We start from the raw sequence: 16,587 nt of genomic DNA on the forward strand, positions 1-16,587 counted from the left end.
GTGGGAGGTTTCTGGTCTGTCAGAACTGGGTTTGGGCCCATGGTTTTGGTGATAGTTTCTATTTTGAGTCGAATTTTGAAGATGGCCCCCCGGTCTGGTCCCAACAGGTACCAGCGAAGGCCCCAAACATATCCCTTCTGCCATTCTGTTGCTTTCTTACCCTTATCCGTAAAGGAAATGAGGAGAGGCATAGAGGTGGTACCGGTGGAGCCCTTTTGCCATCCTCTGGTTACCTGAATCTTGTCCCATGAGGATGAAGGCTTCCAGTAAGCATCCCCTGTTGTTTCACATCCCCAAGCGGCACAGAAAAATTGTCCATGACCCCCACAAGTCTGAGTCTGCTTCCAGGCCCGTCCGTCTCTAGGGCAGACATAAAAGTCCTTGCCCGACAGTTGGTCTTTGGCCCATTGACTGCTGCATCCAGGAGTGGTTTCTCTCGAACTTTGGAGTGACCTGCGCATTCGTGGCAAACTGTTGCCATTGCTGCAAGCCTTAGGGTAACAATGTGAAATGTCCCAGGTATCTAGACCAGCGACCAAGTCACAGAAATCGGGTGTCAATGTAGGCCACCATACACCAAGGGCATGGTTTTTGGTGGTCTCATAAATGACATCCCCTGTCTGGGAAAGAACCTGCCAAGTTAACGCATGAATGGTATGGGGGCTGGTTGCTACATGGGGAGTAAACAGGCAATCAATAGGAGGGTGTATGAGAGAGTCTTATCTTTAAAGGATTTTGAGTGCGGTGTACGGTCCATTCTGATGCAGTGGCTGAATCGGTGGGTCGGGCTGGTTTTACATGAGAGGCATGTATCCAAGCTGCAATGCCATCTACTTTGAGTGCGGTGGGGGTGGTAAGCAAAACGATTTAGGGTCCCTTCCAGCGGGGTTCGAGGTTCTTGGTCTGGTGACGTCGGACCCAAACGGTGTCCCCGATCTGGCAGGAATGGGGAATGGCAGGATGGTCCCTCTGGTCTTTATAAGCTTGAGCAAGGGGTTTCTAGACCTCCCGTTGTACTAGTTGGAGGGCCTGTAAATGAGCTTGGAGAGAAGGGGAGTTAGCAAAATCTGAGACATCTTGATCAAGAAAGTTAATGATAAGGGTAGGTACTCCATGCAGGATCTCATAGGGTGTGAGCCCATGTGGTCCAGGGGTATTACGAGCTCGGTAGAGTGCTAGGGGGAGTAGGAGGACCCAGTCTCTAGTGCCAGTTGCAAGCGACAATTTTGTTAAAGTCTCCTTGATTGTTCTATTCATCCTTTCTACCTGTCCTGAACTTTGGGGTCTATAAGCACAATGTAATTTCCAATCAATCCCCAACAAGGTGGCCACTGACTGACTTACCTGGGAGACGAAGGCGGGCCCATTGTCTGTTCCCAGTACCTGAGGCATCCCATAACGGGGAAAGATTTCTTCAAGCAATTTCTTAGTAACGATCTTGGCTGTTTCATGTTTAGTAGGGAAGGCTTCAACCCATCCTGAAAAGGTGTCTACAAAAACTAATAGATACTTGTATCCATATTTACCTGGTTTAATCTCAGTGAAATCTATCTCCCAATGTGTTCCGGGCCGGTAGCCTCTGACCCGGTTCCCGGGAGGAAGCTTCAGTCTGGATGCGTTGACTCGGGCGCACGCATCACATTGCTCAGTTACCTGTTTTAGAATATCATTCTTCCCCAAAAGGAAATTGAATTCCTCTTCTCGTTCGAGGAGCTCCCGCATCTTCTTGGAGCTCAGATGTGTCATCTTATGTAAAAATGTCACTAGGTACTTGGTTACCCGGTAGGGGATGACAGTCTTTCCTTCATAAGTCCAATCCCCGTTTGGTTCCTTGGTGGCTCCCAATTTCTCTAGGGTTTGGATGTCTCTTTGTTCATAGTCCCATGAGGGGGAGGGATGGTCGTTGGTGGGCTCTAGAGCCAGGAGGTTAGTGGTGTCTGTGGTCAGGGCCGCCTCTCGGGCAGCCAAGTCTGCCCTTCGATTGCCCCTTGCTTCGAAAGAATCCCCTTTTTGGTGTCCGGGGCAATGTATGATACTTAAGGCAGCGGGCAGATGAAGAGCCCTTAAGAGAGCGAGGATTTCCTCCTTATTTTTAATGTCTTTCCCTTCGGAGGTAAGCAGCCCCCTCCGTCTGTAAATTTCTCCATGTATATGGGCAGTGGCGAAGGCATAACGACTGTCTGTATACACGGTGAGCCTCTTACCTTCTGCCAACTTTAGAGCCTGCGTGAGTGCTATGAGTTCTGCCCTCTGCGCGCAAGTTCCAGGGGGGAGTGCCTGGGCCCAGACGACCTGATTCTCTGTGGTGACTGCCGCGCCCGCCCTTCATTCTCCTTGATGCAAAAAGCTGCTTCCATCTGTGAACCAGATGTGGTCTGGGCTGGGTAGAGGCTGGTCAGTCAGGTCGGGTCTCGCCCCATGGGCCTCGGCCAGTACCTGTAAGCAATCATGAGCCTCGGGCTCCCCAGGGAGGGGGAGCAGGGTGGCTGGGTTCAGAGTCACCAAAGGCCCGAAGTGGACCCGGTCTTTGTCCAACAGCATAGTCTGGTAATGAGTCATTCGGGCATTAGTAAGCCATCTATCTGGAGGCTGTCTGATGACTGCCTCAACTGCATGAGGGGCATGTATGGTCAAAGGCTGCCCCAAGGTTAGCTTGTGAGAATCTTTTACCAGCAGGGCTATAGCGGCAATCATTCGAAGGCAGGGTGGCCATCCCGATGCCACAGGATCCAATTTCTTGGAGAGGTATGCAGTGGGCCTTCTCCAAGGCCCCAGTTTTTGGGTGAGGACTCCCTTAGCATAGCCCTCTTTCTCATCTATAAAGAGTTCAAATGGCTTAGCTAAGTCCGGTAGACCCAGGGCTGGTGATTCAAGGAGAGCCTTTTTGATGTCGGTGAAGGCTTTCTTTTGGGGCTCTTCCCATTTAAAAGCAACCCCTGGCCGAGTGAGGGGGTAGAGGGGAGCTGCCATTTCAGCAAACCCGGGGATCCATAGGTGGCAGTAGCCTGCCATTCCCAAGAACTCTCTCAGTTGGCGGGGATTTTGTGGGGTGGGAATGTCTAAGATGGCTCACATACAGGCTTCCGTTAGCCATCGCCGTCCATCCTTTATCTTGTATCCTAAATAGGTCACCTGTTTCTGACATATCTGGGCCTTCTTGGTGGATGCCCGGTACCCTAGGCTCCCAAGAGTCTGGAGGAGGGCTTGAGTGCCTTCCTTGCATTCCCCTTTGGTTTTGGCTGCCAGGAGAATGTCATCTACATATTGTAAGAGGATTAGAGCAGGGTACGGAACCCGGAATTCTGCCAGGTCCTGATGTAAAGCTTCATAAAAAAGGGTAGGGCTGTTCTTAAACCCTTGAGGTAGCCTAGTCCAAGTCATCTGCCCAGAGATTCCAAGGGCCGCGTCCTGCCATTCAAAGGCAAATATAGGCTGGCTGGTGGGATGCAGGCGGAGGCAGAAGAAAGCGTCTTTAAGATCTAAGACTGTGTACCAGGTATAGTTAGGTGGCAATCCACTCAGCAAATTGTAAGGGTTGGGGACAGTAGGGTGTATGTCCTCTATCCTTTTATTGACTTCTCTCAGATCCTGCACTGGCCTGTAGTCATTAGTTCCTGGCTTCCTAACAGGTAACAAGGGTGTATTCCAAGGAGATTTACAGGGCACCAGAATCCCTTGTTCAAGTAACCTTTTAATATGTGGCCGAATTCCTTCGCGGGCTTCTTTAGGCATTGGATACTGTCTGATGGATGCAGGAAGGATGGCAGCTTTTAAGGTTACTATAATTGGGGCCTGGTTAATGGCAAGGCCCATTCCTCCTGTTTCAGCCCAGGCTTGGGGAAATTCCGCAAGCCAGTGGTCAAGGGTTTCCTGATTGTTCGAGTTAGTCCTCTTTTCATGGAGTCTATATTCATCTTCTATGGACATTGTCAAGATGGTAAGGGGAATTCCCTCTGGCCCTGTGACTTTGACTTCTGACCTCTCAAAGTGTATTTGAGCTTTTAATTTGGTCAATAGGTCCCGTCCTAGTAAGGGGTAGGGGCAATCTGGCACATGGAGGAAAGAATGCATAACCTTACCGGTCGCGAGCTGGAGCTGCCGATTTGTAGTCCAATGGTACTGCTTTCCGCCTGTAGCTCCCTGTACCCATGCAGTCCGGTGACTCAGGGGTCCGGGTGACCGATTCAGAACGGAATGTTGTGCCCCTGTATCGACTAGGAAGGTGACCGGATGCCCCCCGACTTGCAGTGTTATCCTGGGCTCAGGGGGGGGGGGCTCCTGGCCCTGACTCCTCTAATCTTCTAGGTTCAGGAGGTCAGAAGCCCTTGGCCGTGGAAGCTTGGCCCGGGGGTTCTTAGGGCATTCTCTTGCCCAATGTCCTTTTTCTTTGCAGTAAGCACATTGGTCCCTGTCCAGGTGGGGCCCCCTTCTGTCATCCCTCTGTCTATTCTGTCTCTGGCCTGTCACTACTGTGGCCAATAGCCTGCTCATTTCTTTATTCCACTTACGGTCTCTCACAACCTCTTTTTCCTCTGCTTCCTGTCTTAGTCTTTCCTCTCTCTCCTGGGTTTCCTTCCTCCAGCGTTCTTCTCTTTCTGTCTGTGTTTCCCTCTTATTAAAAATACGTTCTGCTTCCTTCAACAAATCTTGGAGTGTATATCCCTGTAAATTTTCTAGCCTTTGAAGCTTGTTTCTTATGTCCGGGGCTGATTGCCAAATAAAGGACATAGAAACGTTGGTGGCCTGACCTGGATCTTCCGGATTATAGGGAGTATACATCCTGTACGCTTCTTTTAATCTCTCTAGAAAAGCGGCAGGTGATTCCTCCGCACCCTGTATTATCTGCTTCACCTGGGCCAAATTAGTGGGTCGGCGTCCTGCCCCCCGGAGACCCGCTACAAGCAACTGGCGATAGAGACGCAGATGGGTCCTACCTGCTTCGGTGGTAAAATCCCATTCAGGTCTTTCAAGAGGGCAAGCCGCATCAATTTCATTGGGCAGCTGGGTGGGCTGCCCGTTGGCTCCTGGGACATTCTTTCGTGCTTCTAGTAGCATGCGCTGTTTCACCTCTGAGGTTAAGAGGACCTGCAACAGCTGCTGACAATCATCCCAGGTGGGTTGGTGAGTCGTGAGGACCGACTCTATGAGAGATGTCAGCCTCACGGGGTCTGCAGAAAAAGAAGGATTATTATTTTTCCAGTTATAGAGGTCCGATGCTGAGAATGGCCAATACTGAGGTTGGCCGTTCAGTCCAGTTCGGAGGGGCAAAGTGGTTGAATCTGGAACGGGCTGCTCCCTGCGACCTCTTAATCGATAAGCCATTGGTGAAGGGTCAGGGGCCGCTTCCGCCAAGGCGGCGGAGTCCGCTTCTGCCTCTGATGGGGGCGGCGGTGGCGGATATGGCGGGGGCTCCTCAGTTAATAGATCAACCAACAGGTCTTCTCCCGGGGGGAGTACCTCAGGTGTCTTCTTTTCTTTAGCCTTAGTGTCTTTCACCATGGTAGGGTAAAGGTTGGAATGGGAAGGGGGGTTGGGAGGAATAGGTGTCAAAGGAGTGGGATGTGTAGGGGCTGAGGGAATGGGTCGGTCGGAGCGGCTAGAGGGGGGAAGGAGAGAGGGGCCCTTAGGATGTAAGAAAGGACGTACCCAGGGAGGGGGTCCTGAACCAAAGCCTCCCAAGTGACGATATAAGCCACTTGATCGGGATGCCCGTGTGGTCCAGGATCCATAATCTTCTCTTTTACCTGGAATATAGTCTGGGGGTTAAAGGTACCATCTCGCGGCCAGCCTACGTCAAAGGTCGGCCATTCTGAAGAACAAAGAGTAATCCATTTGCGTTTACGCACATCAACAGATTGGTTATGAGCATATTCCTGTACATCTCTCCAGTGCGAGAGTGTTAGGGACAAAGGAGTGGTGACAGTTTGCCCCATAGTTTCTAGACTTAGGAGGACACAAATGATAGCTACAAGACAAAGACCGAATAACACAGAACAGACTTTCGCAGCGCGGTTTCGACAGAGAGTCGAAAGTAAGAATTGAGAGGGGGTCGAAGAAGGGGGCCCTCCTTCTTCGTCCCCAGTAAAGATTGCAAATCCCTCAAGCCGAGGGCCTTCTCCAAAGAGACTGGGAAAATGTCCAGTCATAGATCTAAGTTCAAAGTACAAATCCCTCATGCCGAGGGCTTCCCAAGTTCAAAGTACAAATTCCTCATGCCGAGGGCTTCAAACGCTACCAGGACGTCTCCTGGAGCCGCGGTTGGGAGTCCGAACTCGTCAGTTCCTCCTCGGATCTGCCAAATACAAATGTACACAGCTGTATACTACAAACGCAAGCACAATTCACAAGACGGATTCAGACAGACAGGCAAGACGAGACCAGACAAGACAAAACAGCGGATCCGCACAACACTTACCTCCCAAACGTGGGTCGGTGGTCCCTGAGTGGGGGTCTCAATCCTGGACGAGCCCCCAAATGAAAGACCCCCGAAGAGGTACTTTCGTAGAAGGAGACCCGCACCCAGGAACCAGCGAGACCACGAACTTGGATGCAAAACCGCAAGAGGCTTTATTGGAGATACGGGTACCCGGGCGACTTAGCTTCTGTGAGGCCAAGCGCCCCGAGCCAAGGGAAAGGGGTCCTTATATAGGGAAAAAGGCGCAAGCTAGGAGCAGGGATTCTATTGGATAATTCTAATGAGGCATTGTACAGAGCTATTCCCATTGGTCAATGTAAATGAGGCGCTATACAGGGTTATTCAAATGAGGTGAAACACAGAGTCTTTCAAATGAGGCGAAATACAGAATCATTTCTATTGGATGGTTCAAATGAGACACAGAGCCATTCCAGATCAGCATATTCTCAAGGTCTGGTGTCTGGTGTCTGGTACAACAGACTCAATTCCCCCCCTCTGCTTCCTGATGCCTGACCTTGGGGGTGGAGACCTTGGGACGGAGTGTTTCTCATCGGGCAGGGGCTCAGGGGCAGGGCTCCAGGCCGGCTCACTTGGTGTTCGTTCTCGTGCCAGCCCACCTGGTGCTCGCCCTCGTGCAGGCCCACCTGGTGCTCGTTCTCGGGCCGGGCGTGCGGCGGGTGGCAGGGGAAGTGGAGGCCGCCGGGGGTGGGGATCGGGGAAGCCTCCGACAGGAGGAGGAGGAGACAAACTTGAGAAAGAAAGGGCTAAGGGGCAGGGGTCTTTCACCACCAACGCCCAATTAGAGTTATATCTTTTAAAACTAATTTTGCTTTGAATAGATTTGTAATTGGTTGAATACAAACAAAAGAAAGGCTTTTGTAGTTGTCAGATTGGGAGTGAAATGTAACAAAAATTATTCTAAAGTTAATATGCAGAATACAGGCATAAGCAAAAGATCATGGACGGTAGAATGGGAAATGCTGAAATGCTGAGTATGAGCAAGAAATACCCTTATTTTGATTAGCAAGTACCAAATCTTTCTTTCTTTCTTTCTTTCTTTCTTTCTTTCTTTCATTCTTTCTTCCTTTCACACACACACACACACACACACACACACACACATATATATATATATAATGTAAATTAGAAACAATCTTATTTTACTTATCAATCCCATTTTGCTCTTCCTCCTATCCTTCCATACCTGCCAACAAGCCCCCATCCCATCCTCCATTCGCTCCCCAGGGAGGGTGAGGCCTTCCATGGGGGTTCATTAAAATCTGTCAAGTCGTTTGGGGCAGGGCTTAGGCCCTCCCCTGTTTATCTAGGTTAAGAGAGTATCCCTCCATAGGAATGGGCTCCCAAAGTCCATTCGTGTACTAGGGATCCATCTTGGTTCCACAGCCTGAGGGCCCATGGACTGCCCCCTACTCCTACCTGACACCCACTTTCAGGGGTTCTGGTTTCATCCTATGTTGGTTCCCCAGCTGTCAGACTGGGGTCCATGAGTTCCCACTTGCTCAGATCAGATGTTTCTGTGTGTTTTCCCCCATGGTCTTGACCCCTTTGTTCCTGACTCCTACCTCTCTGAAACTGGATTCCAGGAGTTTGGTTCAGTGCTTGGCTATGAATCTCTGCTTCTGCTTCCATCAGCTACTGGATGACATTGAAGTAGTCATCATTCTCATTGTAGGGGACAGGCATTTAAGGTAGCCTCTCAACTATTGCTTAGGGTCCTAGTTGGGGTCATCCTTTTGGATCTCTGAACAATTTCCTAGTGCCAGGTTTATCTTTAAGCATACTGATGTGTCTCTTTTCCTGCTCTCTTCTGTTACTCTCCACATTCAATCTTCCTGATCCCTCATGTTCTCCTCCTCCCTTCTTTTCTCCCCATCTCTTTCTTCTACCTAGCTCACCCCCCCATACTTCCCATTTGATCGGGCCTCTCATCCTTTTCTGCTTCATTGGGGGGCCCTGTAAGTCTCTCTTATGGTCCTCCTTGTTTCCTAGCTTCTCTGGAGGTGTGCATTGTAGGCTGATAATCCTTTTGACTATATCTAGAATCCATATATGAGTGAGTATATACCACATTTGTCTTTCTGTGACTGAGGTACCTCACTTAGGATGGTTTCTTCTAGTTCCATCCATTTGCCTGCACATTTCAAGATTCCATTGTTTGTTTTTCCATTGAGCAGTACTCCATTGTGTAAATGAATATTTCATTATTTATTCTTCGGTTGAGGGGCATCTAGGTTGCTTTTAGGTTCTGGCTATTACAAATAATGCTGCTATGAACATCATTGAAGAGATTTCCTTGTGGTATGAATTTGGGTTCTTTGTGTATATACCTAAGAGTGGAATTGCTGTATCTTGAGGTAGACTGGTTCCCATTTTCCAGAGAAACTTCCATACTGATTTCCAAAGTGGCTATACAAGTTTGCACTCCCACCAGCAATGGAGTAGCATTCCTCTTTCTTCACATCCTCTCCAGCATCAACTGTCCTTTGTGTTTTTGATTTTAGCCATTCTGACCAGTGTAAGATGATATCTTAGAATTGTTTTGATTTACATTTCCCTGATGGCTAAGATATTTGATCACTTTCTTAAGTGTCTTTCAGCCCTTTTATATTCCTCTATTGAGAATTCTCTGTTTAGTTTTGTGCCCTACATTTTACTTGAATTATTTGGTGTGTTGGTGACTAGATTCTTGAGTTCTTTGTGTATTTTGGAAATCAGCCCTCTGTCATATGTGGAATTGGTGAAGAACATTTCCCATTCTGTGGGCTGCTGCTTTGTCTTGTTGACTGTGTCTTTTGCCTTACAGAAGCTTCTCAGTTTCAGAAGGTTCCATTTATTAATTGTCAGCCTCAGTGTCTGTGCTACTGGCAGTCTCCTGTGCCAATTTGTTCAAGATACCTCCCACTTTCTCTTCCAAGACGTTCAGTAGGGCTGGATTTACGCTGAGGTCTTTGATGCATTTGGACTTAAGTTTATGCATGGCAATAGATGTGGATCTATCTGCAGTCTTCTACATGTCCACATCCAATTATGCCAGCACCATTTGTTGAAGACGCTTTCTTTTTTCCATTGTATAGTTTTAGCTTCTTTTCAAGAATCAGGTGTTCATAGATATGTTATTATAAATCTTTCTGCCAAAAGCCGCCTGAGCCCCACTGCCACGTGCGAGCTTTACGCCAGCCACCTGCCCGAGTTAGGCCCAAATGAATACACAGAGAGACTTGTATTATTTACAAAGCTGCTTGGCCAATGACTAGGATTCTCATTTGTTAGCTCAGTCTCAATTACCATACATCTATATAGTTTATGGGACTTATCTTATCAGACGCCTTATTCGCGTCCCTCCTTGTTGGTGAATCACATCGTGCTGCTGGAGCAGGAGCCGAGGGGAAAAGAGAGGGCCCTTCCCGTTTATCTTTCACCTAAATATGAGTCTCCTTGCTATCTCACTCCCTGCCTGGATCACCACTTCTCTACTACATTTCCCAGAATCCTCTTTGACTCCTAGTTCCGTCTAACTTGCTGTCTCATTGGCCAAACAGTATTTTATTCAATAATCAATAAGATAAACATACACAGTAGTACATTCCCCATCATCTCCTCTTTTCTGTCTAAATAAAAAGAAGGGTAACTTATTTTTTATAATAACCCCATCATAGATATGTGTTAATATCAGGGTCTTTAATTTGATGCCACTGATAAACCTATTTTTTGTGCCAATACCAAGCTGCTTTCCTTACTGTAGCTCTATAGTAGAGTTTGAAGTCAGGGATGGTCATGCCTGTAGATGTTCCTTTATTGTACAGGGTTCATTTGTACATCCTGTGTCTTTTGTTTTTCCATATAAAGTTGAGAATTGTCATTTCAAGATCTGTGTAGAATTGTGCTTGGGTTTTAATAGGAATTGAATTGAATCTGTAGATTGCTTTTTGTAAGATTGCCATTTTTACTATGTTGATCCTACTTATCCAAGAGCTTGGAAGATCTTTCTGTTTTCTTGTATCTTCTTTAATTTCTTTCTTTAGTGACTCAGAGTTATTGTCATACTGGTCTTTCACCTGTTTGATCAGAGTTACCCCATGATACTTCATGTTGCTTGTGGATTTTGTAAAGGGTGATATTTCTCTGATTTCTTTCTCAGCCCCTTTATTGTCTGTATATTGTAGGGCTACTACAATAAGTGTGTGAGGTTTTATGTTTGATTTGAGTTTTAGTAATGTTTCCTCTAATGAGTATGAAGTGACCTTCTTCATCTATTTTGATTAATTTTAGTTTGAAGTCTAATTTGTTAGATGTTAGGATAGCTGCACCCACTTGCTTCTTAGAGCCATTTGATTAGAAAATCTTTTCCCACCCCTTCACTCTGAGGTAACATCTATCTGTGAAGTTGAGGTGTGTTTTTTGTATGCAGCAGAAGGATGGATTCTGTTTTATATCCATTCTGCTAGGCTGTGTCTTTTTATAGGTGAGTTAAGACTGTTGATATTGAAGGATATTAATAACCTTTGATTGTTGATTTTTGTTTGCTTTAGCTTTGTTTTTGGTGGTGATATTGTGTGTGTTTTCCCCTTTTTACTTTTATTCACATCATGTATTTTGGTATTTTTTTCAGACCAAAGACACAGAAAGGGAGGCTGAGGTGGAAGAATTAAGGGTGAGAGGTGTCCCTATTTCCCTCATATCCTTCTTTGCCCAACCACAAGGGAGCAAACACATAATGGGAGGGGAGCTACAGTCATTCCCTCCCCTGCAAGGATTCATAAAGCCATACCCAAGCACACACTGATAAGACCCCTCCCCACTCTGGGGCTGGGTCATTACAGAGAAGGAGAGCACTGTCAATTCCAGGGACAGGGAAAAAAGCAACATGGTCCCAGTGTGGACAGGCAGTTGGCCCCTTTCTGTCCCATGCCTGCTCTATCCCCAAAGTTTACTGAGTACCCCTTCTCTTTCCTTGGCCATTCTCACATGGCCTCCACCTCTTTCTATATGCTGGGGACAAACTGAAAACGGGTACCGACCAGGGCTCTTAAGTCCATTCCTCAACCCCCATCCCTCATGCCAGATGGTCTGTCCCTGGCCCAAAGAGGTAATGGTTGAGGGCAGGCTGTTAGTTGACCACTGTTTCATAGAACTAGATGTAGCCCAGATCCTTGGTTGGCTTTCCGGAGGCAGACACTTTCTGGACAGTGTAGATCACCCATCTGCCTTCCTTCTTGATGAGGCAGACATAGTGACTACACATAGTAGACGTCCCCATGTGACTAATGAAGGCAAAGCGCTGATACTTTCCACGACCATGCCGGACTTTAGGTCCCACTGGCACAGACTTGGAGATGGAGTCAACTGCTGAGCGTCTCTCTGAGATGGACATAGCAGCTTCTGTATCTAGGTCAACAATGTGACTGAAGATCCAGTCTACAGCCTGTTCTGAACTATTGTTCACGGCCTGCAGAACTTTCAGGGCCTTGTCCCTTGAGAAGCCGATGGAAACAATGGTGGTCACACAGTCCTATGGTGGGGGATCAGCTGCTGCAGTGGTGGAGCCAGGTCCACAGGCAAGTTGAGTGGATTTGCAAAATCTGGATCATCTATGTGTGATGTGACCCAATTCAGGGCGGCTTTGGCCCCACTGTTCCCTGTATAGTAGACCACTTTCGGGCAGGTGTCCATAGGGAAGTCCGTTTCTACCAACTCTATGATAACGTATTCATCCAACATGGGTGCTTTGGGCTCATCTGAAGTCACCAGAGGTGGGGCAATGTCAGGCAGTTCCTCTCTCCTGGCTGTAATCCTGTGCCCCTAAACTGGGAGATATCTAGCTCCTCTGGCATCTCAATGTACACATACAGTTTCTTGGGCACCCACTCAAAGCCAATGGTGAACTTCTTGATCTGGATGACCAGGTAATCAGGAAAGGAGGCAAAACGTGTAGTCTTGATAGCTGCTGATTTTGCCTGTAGGGATGTGCTCCAGAAGTCTTCCACCTGCTCAGGGCCTCCATAGGCTTCTAAGCAGGAGATGAAGGGCACTTGGGCCCAAACCAGTTCTGGCAGGGGTACTTTCTCCTCCTCAGCATGATGCTTCTTCTCTTCATACTCTAGAAGCTCATCTTTGTGCATGGGCACAGGCAACTGCATGATGAAGTCAAACTTGCTGAGTGTATTTCACCTTGTCTGTGGCCGGACATTTAATCTTTTCTTCCACCAGAAGCAGAGCACTTCATTCAGATTTGCAGAACTCTGGAAATTCCTCTCCACCATGTTGATAAGGTGGAGGAAGAATTCCTGGTCATCCTGCTGCCGATTTGTGGCCCTTGTCAAAGAGGCCCTTGACCATTCAAGGGCAATGCCATCATGAACTTCCTTTTGTTCTGATACCTGCTTTTCATCACCTGACTCCAGTGCTGGCTTGGAATATTCTCCAGAGTGAAGGTCATGGCCTAGGTTGGCCACCTGGAACATAAAGTCTTGGGTAGAGTCTGTTGAGTCATTCTGGAAGATCTCCTCCAATGTATCCACATATTTCCTTTGGAAGTTAGGGATGCAGAAGAGTACCTGGACCACAGAGTTGAGGTAGCAGCTGTTCCGAGGTTTCAGATCCCAGTGTAACCAGGCCCAAACAGAGGCTTGAGTGCCACACCTGACTCCTGGGTCGGCCCCCACTCACCAATGTGCTGGTTCATGTCTATGTCCAGCTCAGCCTTTGTCTTGTCTGTCTTCTGCATCTTCAGTATGTCGATGCCTAAGTGAGACAAGGACTCTGCCAGGCTAGTGTTCATAAGTATATCATTCTCATCATATGAATACAGGTCAGCTCCATCGGGTGTGATGGTGTCCAGTTTAACAGCTAAGGGGTAACCAGTCTCCGTGTAGTGTTCCACAGCATGGTCATTGCCCCCACTGCCATCAAAGTACCATCGGCCACAGAGGATGGAGCCATCTGTCAGGTTGAGCCACAGATTCTCTCTCATGTCACACTTGGAGCACTTGCAGCCACACTGAGGGATCCAATCAGGGTTGTACAACTGCTTGAGGTTGAAGGCGTGCTTAAACATGTGAGGGACTTCTCCATCCCAAGCTTGTACCTCCTGCTTGCAGGAAGCTGAATCAGCTGAGAGTAGGGTTTCCACTGCACTGGTCATCCAATCTCTGACAATATCAGGAAGCCCCCCTTACCCATCCAGGCAAATGCCAGGTAATCTGGCAAAATTACAATCTTCACATCCTCATCATATTCAAACTTCTCCTTGGTGAGGTCAAACCCATCTTCAACACCAGTTGCCACCAGGGTGGGCTTCTTATGAAGTGGGTCCCCAGTGCCTGCACTGGAGTCCTCTTCTTTCAGTTGCTGGGTCCTCCAGAGATGAAGGTAGACACGCTGGCCTATCGTATTGAAATTTCTCTCCACATACTGTTTTCCAAAGCCCAGGAATGTGTTCATGCAGATGTAGAGGCCATTTTTAGACTCCTGCATTTCTAACGAAAAAGGGCAATCGACTTTGTGGACCAGATCTCCTGCCTTGGGGACACAGATCGTTGGTAACACTGAAAGCAGCACCACCTCACTCAGCTCTGCCATGACACTGACAGCAGCTCCTCCTGGCACAGCAGCTCCCACTATCCCTCAAGAAACACTTTTGTAGTAATTTACATTAGTATGATATAGAGATAGAAAAAGGAAGCCAAATTCACACTTCATCATATAGTCAACAAATAAATCATGGTGCTTGATGAGGTAATACATATTTCATGCAATTAATATGTTGATTTTTGAGTTGAAGTATTTTAAATTATTATATGAAATGACTAACACCAAAATAAAACATTTTATCAATTGATGTGTGAAAATTAACATAAAAATATGAAAATAAAAGAGTTTTATAATGTGAAAATAAGGGGAAATAACAAAGAATCTACTCTTCTGAAGTATTCATCATACATATTAAGGGGTATTTCATTTTTTTTCCTTTTAACATTCTTTTTTATTAGAAAGAAAGGTGAGGCCTTCCATAGGGGATCTTAAAGTCTGTCATATTCTTTGGGATAGGGCCTAGGCCAACCCCCTTGTGTCTAGGCCCTGGGAGTATTCCTCCATGTGGGATGGGCTCCAAAAGTCCACTCTTATGGTAGCAATAAGTACTGATCCATTACAAGAGGCCCCATATATTTCCAAGTTCTCCTCACTGACACCCACATTCAGGGGGTATGGATCAGTCCCAGGCTGGTTTCCCAGCCATGAGTCTGGGGATCAAGAGTTCTCGCTTGTTCAAGTCAGCGGTTTCTGTGGGTTTCACCAGCTTGGTATGGACCTCTTTGCTCATCAATTCTCCTTCTCTGCATCTGGATTTCAGTTCAATTCAAGGTTTAGCTGTGGGTATCTGCTTCTACTTCCACCAGCTTCTGGATGAAGGCTATGCAATGGATTATTTAGTGTTTTGGAGACTAGCTTCTTGAGTTATTTGTAAATTTTGGACATCAGCCCTCTGTCAGATGTGGGGTTGGTGAATATCTTTTCCCAATCTGTGGGCTGTCATTTTGTCTTGTTGACTGTGTCCTTTGCACGAAGTTGTTTTTAAGGTTGCTCAATTCCTCTTCATGTCTCTTGGCATGTTCAGGTCTTGCTGGTGTAGAGTCCCTAGACTCTGGTTGTGTCATATTTGTTTTCCTGTTGTTGGATGTGTTTTTATATTGTTGTCTTCCCTTTTCTTCTTCTAGTGGGTGCAGGTGGTTTCTCTTCCTTTCCTGGGTCCAGGGTTCTCTTTAGGTGGGTGCAATTGGCTCCGATACTCTGATGGGTCTCAAGGTTGGTGCAGGTGGGTCTGAGGCACTTGTGCTCTATGTGGGTGAGAGCAGGATTAGGGCACAGATGTCAGCAGACTCTGGGTTATTTCTTCCTCAGGGGCAGATTCAATTTGCCTCTGTACTGCATGGGGGCCGGAATACCCCAGCGATCTCAACAGAGTCAGGATCACTTGATTCTTAGGGGCCAATTCAATCTGCCTGCAGACCCCAAGGTGGGAGTTCCCAGAGTAGGCTGCCAGAAGTTGGGTCCAAGTCAGAGGCCAATGCAGCTCACCTTGCACTCTTTGGGGGCCAGAATAGCCCAGTGATTTCAGCAGAGTCAGGGTCCCTTTGTCTTCAGGGGCCAATTCCTATTTCTTTAATATATGTCAAATGTTGACAGATTACAACATGGTAGAAATAATTGTTTCATTATTTATTAGTGCATTTTCCAAATTTGATCAAGTGAACAATGAACCACACATTTAAAATTTTAACTTTATTTTAAATTAATAATATAATTAAACTAATAAAATGTATGAAGTTTCATTTTAGAGATTATCAGTGAGTTGAATCCACTTTCTTTGTGGTAATAAATGAAATAATGGCTACATTAGGAAAAAATTCTACAGGTAATTGGCAACTCCAGGTTCGGTATTACAAGGTCTGCCCAATTCCAGATTGCCTCCTCAACAAGAGTGATTAGAAAAGTACCCAGACATGGGCCTCAGGTCTCCCCTGAAAAGGCTGGTTTTCATTAGATGGGAATTTTAGTCTACAGGTTTTGTTCATGAGCAAAGCATCTATGAATTTTCAACATTTCTACTTAATAGTGCATATCCCCTTTGGTGCCAATTTATAGAATTTTTTTTCCTCCATTCAACAGTGCTTTCCTTTGATTCTTAGCCAGAGATATGTGTAGGGATGGTCAGTTTCTTTTCTGGAACCAAGAGTTCTATGCACTTTGCCACTGAACCTGTGCAATGTTTTGCTACTTTTTGGAAACACTTTTTTTTTGTTATGTTAAGTGTGTGTGTGTGTGTGTGTGTGTGTGTGTGTGTGTGTGTGTGTGTGTGATTGTTCCCATGTGAGTGTGGTACACTCAGAATCCAGAGGAAAGTCCGATCCCTGGATCTGGAGTTATAGTCAGTTATGACCTTCTCCATCTGGGGTACTGGGAAATGAACTCAGGTTTTCTGCTAGAATAGCCTGATTCCTTAAGCACTAAGTCTCCCCAGATGCTTTTTTTAGTACACATACTGGTTTTATGTGTAGGGAGAGGAGGATGAGTGTGGAGGTCAAAGAATAACTTCAGAAGTAAAGTATCAGGCTTAAGTAACCTGGTTTGATTGTTAATGCTTTAATCAACTG

At 46.8% G+C, this 16,587-nt stretch overlaps 1 pseudogene; it reads right to left on the reverse strand.

Annotated features, from left to right (window-relative positions):
* Window positions 1–11,543: 11,543 nt before the first annotated feature.
* On the reverse strand, window positions 11,544–14,014 carry LOC100758782 (annotated as a pseudogene).
* Between the last annotated feature and the right edge of the window lie 2,573 nt (window positions 14,015–16,587).

Source organism: Cricetulus griseus (assembly GCF_003668045.3).
Source record: "Cricetulus griseus strain 17A/GY chromosome 1 unlocalized genomic scaffold, alternate assembly CriGri-PICRH-1.0 chr1_0, whole genome shotgun sequence".
In the NCBI taxonomy this organism is placed as follows: Eukaryota; Metazoa; Chordata; class Mammalia; order Rodentia; family Cricetidae; genus Cricetulus; species Cricetulus griseus.